General features: G+C 37.4%; 1 pseudogene; it reads right to left on the bottom strand.

The window, feature by feature from the left end:
• Positions 1–236: 236 nt before the first annotated feature.
• On the bottom strand, positions 237–1,040 carry LOC102871361 (annotated as a pseudogene).
• Between the last annotated feature and the right edge of the window lie 6,727 nt (positions 1,041–7,767).

Raw genomic sequence — 7,767 nt, 5'->3', positions numbered from 1 at the left:
GGAGGGACAGCGCAGGAGGGGAAGGCCCTCTATGAGGTGGACTGATTCAGTGACTAGGGTAATTGGGATGGGAGTGTCAGAGGCAGTGCGACTGGCATAGGAACAGAGCAGAGTTTAGGGCTGTTGTACATAGGATTGCTATGAGTCGCAAGCGACTCTACGGCACATAACAACAACAACAACTACAGTTGTCAAGTTGGTCTATAGTGAGTCCTCTAAGATGGTCATCATCATTCTCATTTAAGGTGAAAAATTAAATCAGACCACATCACTGCTTTCAAACACTTTGAGATAGTGTCTGAACTTTCTCCACTGGAATTAGAACTAGAACTATTACTGAAACTTGAGCTAGAACTGCTCCCACCACAAGAACCCCCTCTTCCTCCATCCTGTGATTCTTGCCCTTTCTACATTTCGAGTTGTGACAGAGCCACAAGGCTCTCTGAATAACTATCACTATACATAACGTAGCTTAATTCAACAAAACCTGTCCTTTTTTTTCTGCCTTAACATGATCTGAATGGCAACAGAAGTACTTTCACTTAACCTAGTATTTAAAATTCTATGAATAAGAATTCTCACGGTACTGACATATGTTCTTATACTTGCTCACTCAGAACGTGAAAATGTATGTCTAAAACTTCCTCATTCACTTTCATAAGTGATTGTGTTGTTTGGTGTCTGAGACCTTGACTGAATTCTGCTAGCTATGTTATCTCTTTGCTGATATTCTCTGGGATGAACTCTTCTTACTTGAAGATCAAGTACTATGGTTGGGGGTGGGGGGTGGTCCCTGCCCTGATCCTGTAGATTTACTACTGCCACTTGTATCTGAAGAACCTGAATCTTGGGATCCATTTCTTGTTCTAGAAGCTGGAAAGAGACTCTTGTTCAGCAACTCCTGTCCAGTTATCTGCTGTCTCAATGTCACATGGTCTCCGGTTCTAGATTCCCCTCAGCTTTATTTATCAAAGGATATTCGGATGTTCAAAAGTCTGAGATGAGATACTATGATGAGATTTTGGTGGAATATTACTCATTGATTGCAGGGTGATCTACTTCTTTCAGGGAGCTAGGACGTTGTTTAACCACTGTTGTCTTCTATAATCATAAGGTTCAGATAAAATGTTACATTATCAAGAACATTCAAGTATATTTGAAAAAGAATGAAACAAAACTAGTAGAAACAAATTATCTAATAATCAAATTAAAAGTACAGAATAACATTTCAAAATCTAGATAGACACAGGTGATTGTAAAATTAGCAACCAAGGAAATGTAGTTAAAGCAATCACTAACAATAAAATAGACAGAATTACATGGATGGAAATGGTGAAATATAGGCTACAGAGAGAACCAGAAAAAGAAAATGAATTAGAAGATGTATTTGTCTTCTAATAAGTCCCAGAATGAAAGAAGACAGGAAATGGACAAACTATACTGCACAGTTTTCAGAATAATTTAGATGAATATTCTCAAGTTTAAAAAAAATCAAGTAATTCCAGAAAGATTAAAAAACCAGTTATTCCTTTTTATAATCATAAGAAAAGTGTAGAATAACTCCCTCTCTCTGCAGGTGTCTGAAAGTAGTTAAAGAGTAAAGAATGATCCCAAATAAAGAAATCATAATATTAATCAGAACCAGAAGACATAAAATATCTTTTTAGTAATAAGAGTAAAAATCAACCAAGAATTGCATCCTCAACAAAATTATAGGAATGCGAATAAAGTCTTCATTTTCCCTTTATTACCAAACATGTCACAAAGAAAATTTTAAAAATGTGCTTGGAGAATGTGCTGCATCAAAATGAATAAGGCAATTCAAAACCCTGACATATTGAAATTAGGATCAATGAGTCTGGTTCAAGAATGCTTTGAAGCAAATAGTTAAATATAGCAGCTAAGCAACTGACCAGAAGGAGGTAAGCTATTTTGGAATTGAGCAGATAGGGAAGAATTATCTGTGGAGAATTGACTTAGTGTTTCTTATGTCAGAAAATTTAAAAGAGAGCCTCCTAGTTGAAAGAGATCCATATTTGTTCCCTTATGCTAGAAAAGTGACCTAAGAGGAGGTAGAAAATATTGAACAATATCATCAATATCATATACAAGAAAAACATTGCTGGAAGATCATCCAAAACTGTCTAGAAAAGTCTATTCATAGGGAAATCCTAGAAGTTCTAGAGGCCATGGCACCAAGAGTATCATTGCTGGTGTGAGATAGATCCTGGTTGAAAGTAGAAAACATCAGAACAAAGTCTACCTACATTTTACCAATTATTCAAAGGCATTTTAGTGTGAATAGTACCAAACTATGGCTAACACTGAGATAATGGTAATCCTAGAAAAATTTTAATTGTATTCATATAATATCTATACCTAGATCAAGAAGCTGTTATCTGAATAGAGTAAGAGAACATTGCATGGTTTAAAATCAGAAAGCGTTCACTCCAAGGAAGGCTCTTTTTTATTTACCTATTAAATCTACATGCTGAGCAAATAGTTCATGAAGTTGGACTCTATGAAGAAGAATGTGGCTCAGTATTGTATCTGAAGTACTTAATAAGGTTATACGACAAGAGAAGGAAAGAAAAGGAATCCAGAACAGATAGACATGGTTAAATTGTCATTATATGCAGACAGTGTACACAGAAATAAACCTCAAGGACTCAACAACAATAACAACAAACTGCTAGAACTAGTAGACCAATTGAGTAGAATGGTAGTATAAAATATCAGTATACAAAAGTCAGTGTGATTCCTCTACAATAACAAAGAAAACACAGATATGGAAAATAAAAAAGCAGAGACACAAAAGATCTTTAAAAAAAACCCTACAGAATATTTCTGCAAGATACAATAAAAGACCTAAAATGATGGGGGAGGGGGGAAATGGTCCTTGTTCATGGATAGCAAGACTCACTATAGTAAAAATTACAATCTTACCAAAAGCAACCTACATGTTTAATGCAATTCCAATACAGATATCAAATTAATTTTTCAAAGAGATAGGAAAGGCAATTGGCAAGTTTATTTGGAGAGGAAAGAAACGTCGAATAAACAAAGCACTTCTGAAAAAAAAATGAAATGGGAGACATAGAAATTTCTGATCTCAAAAACTACTACACAACTGTAATAACCAAAACAGCAGGGTACTGGTACAATGACAGGGACATAGACCAATGGAATAGGGTTGAGAACCCAGAAGTTAATATATCTATCTACAGTCAGTTCATATTCAACAAGGAAACAAATCCTATCAAATCCTATAAAATGGGGAGATGACAATGCCTTCAACAAAAGATGCTGGTAAAACTGGACTACATCCTGATGAAAGCTGAAGCAAGATGCACATCTTTCACTATACACAAAATAGGCTCAAGGGGGATCAGAGACCTAGGGGTAAAGTCCAAAACCATAATGATCATAAGAGGCAAAGTAGGACAAGCTTAGAAGACACAGCTTGTGACTAGGCCTTCAAAAAGCTGACAAATACAGCCAGAAATACACAAGCAGGAGAGGATAAAATTGATGAATGGGACCTCCTAAAGATTAAATTCATGTGTGCATCAAAACCATTTTTCAACAGAGTGAAAAGAAAACCTACTGACTGGGAATAAAATATTTGGCAATACAATTCCAGACAATGGTTTCTTATCAAAAGTTGACAGAACCCTACAGGGCCTCCTCAAGAAAAAGACTCAAAACACAATTACAAAATGGGCAAAAGACATGGGAAGACTTTTCACAGAGGAGGATAGTTAGATGGTCAACAGGCACATGAAAAAATGCTCAATATTATGGGTAATAAAAGAGATCCAGATCAAAGCAACAATGAGATACCGTCTCACTCCAGTAACAGTGGCAAAATTTAACAGGACAGCAAGTAATAAATGTTGGAGCAGATGTGGAGAGATAGGAACTTTTACACATTATTGGTGGGATTGTAAAATGGTACAACCACTCTGGAAGGCAGTTTGCCATTTCCTCAGAAAGCTGAACGTAGAAATTCCATATGACCCAGGTATTCCACTGCTTGGAATATACTCTGAGAGAATGAGAACTGAGGCACAAACAGAGATTTGTACATCAGTGTTCATAGCATCATTATGCACCATTACAAGGATATGGGAACAGCTCAATGTTCAGTTGAATGGACTAAGAAGTTGTGGTACATGTACACAGTGGAATATTATGTTGCATGTAGGAAAGAGTTTGAAGAGCCTTATGCTATAAATACTGTATAAGATCATTATTGTAAAAATAGAAGGAAAACTAGTGAAATGTGTATGAAGATCTAAGGTGGGGAGGGTAGGAGCAAAAAGGTGAAGATGGGGAATAATAATAGGGTCACACAATCTGATAGGTAGAGGGCGGGGTGGGTAAAGGAAATGGGAAAGATCTAGTACAATGTACATGCACTTTATAAGCAAGCCAGTATAAAATAAAAATTTTATTAAGTAAAGAATGTGGCATCAGGATTGGAGGAAGACTCATCAACACCCTGTATTATGAAGATGACACAACCTTGCTTGTTGAAAGTGTTGTGGTTGTTGTTTTAGTTGCCTTAGAGTTATGTATGACTCATAGTGACCTTATGAACAACAGATCTGAGCCTTGTACTGTCCTGTCCCATAATCATAATTTCTGAAACACTTGTGCCCATTCCTACAGTCACTGTGTCAATCCATCTCATCGAGAGTCTTCCTCTTTTTTGCTGACAGGCACTTTTCCACGTGTGATATTCCTTTTCAAAGAAAAGCCATTCCTAACAACACGTTCAAAATGTGTCACCAAGGAGTATTCTGGCTTCCCTTATCCCAAGCCATATTATTTTGTTCTTTTGGCAGTCTATGGACTTTACCATGAGTTCTTTTTCTATTTTCCTTACTCATTGTCTAGCCTTCAGATGTGAAGTAAATTGTTGAAAAGACCATGTCCTGAATCAGGTGCACCTTAGATTTCAAACTGACACCAGCATTCTTCATTTATTTGGATAATTCAGTCCTTTATGATGTTGCTTATTGACCCAGTGGTGAGTACCACTTGAAATGCAACAAGCATTTTAAGTTCTCACCTTCAACAAGCAAGTTTGTTGTTTACATAGTTCAGATTATTGGTGATTACTTTTCCAGGCCCTAGCTTGGGGACTGGAGTCTCTCTACACTATGGAAGTCAGCTGGCTTAGCGAGTGGGATGGCTGGCATCTTTACAGAGGCTCCTCTTGTTGTTGGCAGTTAGGCAAGGGAAGTTTCTGGGGTCTTTTGCGTTGTGTGTTACCATCCTTTTTGGTCTTTACTTTTTGGCCTTCAAAGGCATCTCTGACCCTTAGAGTAAGGGTAAGTAATGGTGGGGCCCAGCCTGTTGAGTCTGCTCCAGGCCCTAGCTTAAAATCCTATCAGGCCCTCGGGCCTGAGACCCTCAGGCCTGCCTTTAATTGTTTTTGGTGAAACATTCTTCTAGGTCGTGTAACCCTGGTATGTCCACTTGCTGTACAGAGGTAACTCATGGTTGCTGTGAAGCTGAACACTGTGACACTGATGAGTCAAATGAGAGAATGGTTACCCACGGTGGACAGTGTTTGGTGAAGCTCCTGTATTAAAACAAGCTTGGAAGCAGGAGTGGCATCCACTTCCACAATAACTTGCCTCTGGAAACCCTATGAACCTGGAGAAAGGATGAAAGTTATACAGGAGGTGTCCAGGACTTTTCATTCAAATGGTAGCTATGAGTCGCCTGGAACTCGATGACACTTAACAACAACAACAACAATGCCACATTACACAACAATGCCACCTTCCTCTTCATAAAGTCTAGCTTCATTAATTATTTTTCAATATATAAATTGATTAGGGTTGGAGAAAGAGGCATTCCTGATACACACACTTCCTGATAGTCTCTGCTTTCAGCTAGTACCCATCAGAAATCAGCAATTAAATTCCTGGTGCCATGGCCTCTTTTAAACTTAGCATTAACTTTTGGCAGTTCCCTCTTTATGTACTGTTCCAGGCATTTTAAAAATTATCTTTAATAATATTTTGCTTGCATGTGCTATTAATGGCATTGTTTGGTGATTCTCACATTTTGTTTTATAACCTTTCTTGGGAATGGGAAAAATATAGATTTTTTTCCCCTCAATCAGTTAGTCAGGAGGCAGTTGTTATGAATTATCTGTCATAGGTTAGTAAGCATGTTCAGGATTGCCTCTGTTACTTCAAATATGCCAGTTAGTGTTCTATTTCTGGGGTCTTATTTTTTGCCAGTGTCTCAATGCAGCTTGAACATTTTCTTTGTTGACAATGGTTCTTGATAATACGCTATTTCCTGTAATCACTATATATTAGCCAATTCTTTTTTTGCTACAGTCACTCTATGTATTCTTTTCACCTTCTTTTGATGCTTCCTGGATCATTCAAGATTTTGCCCATGGCATCACTCACTATTGGAACTTGAGGTTTGAATTTGTTTTGTAGTTCTTTCAGTTTGACAAATGTTGAGCAAGTTCTTTCATTTTAATTCTCTGACGCTAGCTCTTTGCATATGTTCTTGTAATAATTTATTATCTCAAACTGCCTTTTGTCATCTTCTATTGAGGTTTATTACTTTAGCCTCCCTCCAGTTTGTTTTGGTTTTCAACCCTCTGATGCAATTTTCATCGTTTCTTATGACATCCGTTTGGGTTTTGTTTTCTTCCTCCTCTATCTTTGTAGTGATGTTTTGATTTCTTAGTCAAGGATGATATCCTTGACTGTTAAAAGTTAGGAAGACTTGAAATGCTTGCTGCATAAGATAAAGGACTACAGCCTTCACTACCGGTAACATCTCAACATTGAGAAAATAAATTTCTTACCAAAGATCAAATAATCAACATCATGCTCAATGGAGATAGGGGTGAAGTAATTAATGATTTCATTTTGCTTGCATCAACAATCAACATCCTTGGTACCAGCAGTCAGTCAGGATATATATTGCATTGTACAAACCTTTTTCAGAGATCTCTTCAAAATATTGAAGAGCAATGATAGCAATCTAAAAATGAAACTTTAGCTGATTTAGACCATGATCTTTTCAATAACTTGCTATACATATATGATAGCTAAACAATTCAGAAAGATGATAGAAGAATTTGTGGCTTTGAGTTGTGATGTTTGAGAAGAGTACTGAGTATTTTCGGGACTGCCACAGAACAAGCTGAGAGGCTTTGGAAAAGTGTAGCCAGGCTGCTTCTTGATTGCAAGGATGGCAAAGTTTCATTTCTCACATTTTGGACATGTTACTAAAAGACTCTGTTCTTTGTAAAGAGTCATCATACTTGGAGAGGTGGAGGGTCAGTGAAAGAGAGGAAGACACTCAATGGATAGACACGGGATGACTGGACACTATACTTGCACAAAGAACACAAACTGGGTCAGGGATGATGCAAATTGATAGGATAAGACAGAATTCAAGTCTATTTTTCATAAGGTCGTCCGTGAGTTGTACTCTACTTGATGACACCTAAAAACAACAACAAAAACATGTGAACACACATAGAACCACAGTGGTACAGTAGATAAAGTACATGAATGCTAACAAAAGCATGGCATTTTGGACCTATTCGTTCTATATGGGAGAATGATGTAGCAGCAAACTTCCACAAAAAGTAAAAGGATACCTATACGGAAGTTGTACTCTGTCCCATGTTGTTGTTGTTGTCATGTGCCATCGAGTCGCCTGTGACTCATAGCAACCCTATGTACAACAGCCCTAAACTCCACTCTGTCCTGT

This window comes from Elephantulus edwardii, unplaced genomic scaffold (genome assembly GCF_000299155.1).
Source record: "Elephantulus edwardii isolate Elephantulus edwardi_28Jun2011 unplaced genomic scaffold, EleEdw1.0 scaffold00069, whole genome shotgun sequence".
In the NCBI taxonomy this organism is placed as follows: domain Eukaryota; kingdom Metazoa; phylum Chordata; class Mammalia; order Macroscelidea; family Macroscelididae; genus Elephantulus; species Elephantulus edwardii.
The sequence above is the reverse complement of the archived record's forward strand: the minus strand, read 5'-3'. Positions and strand labels throughout refer to the sequence as shown.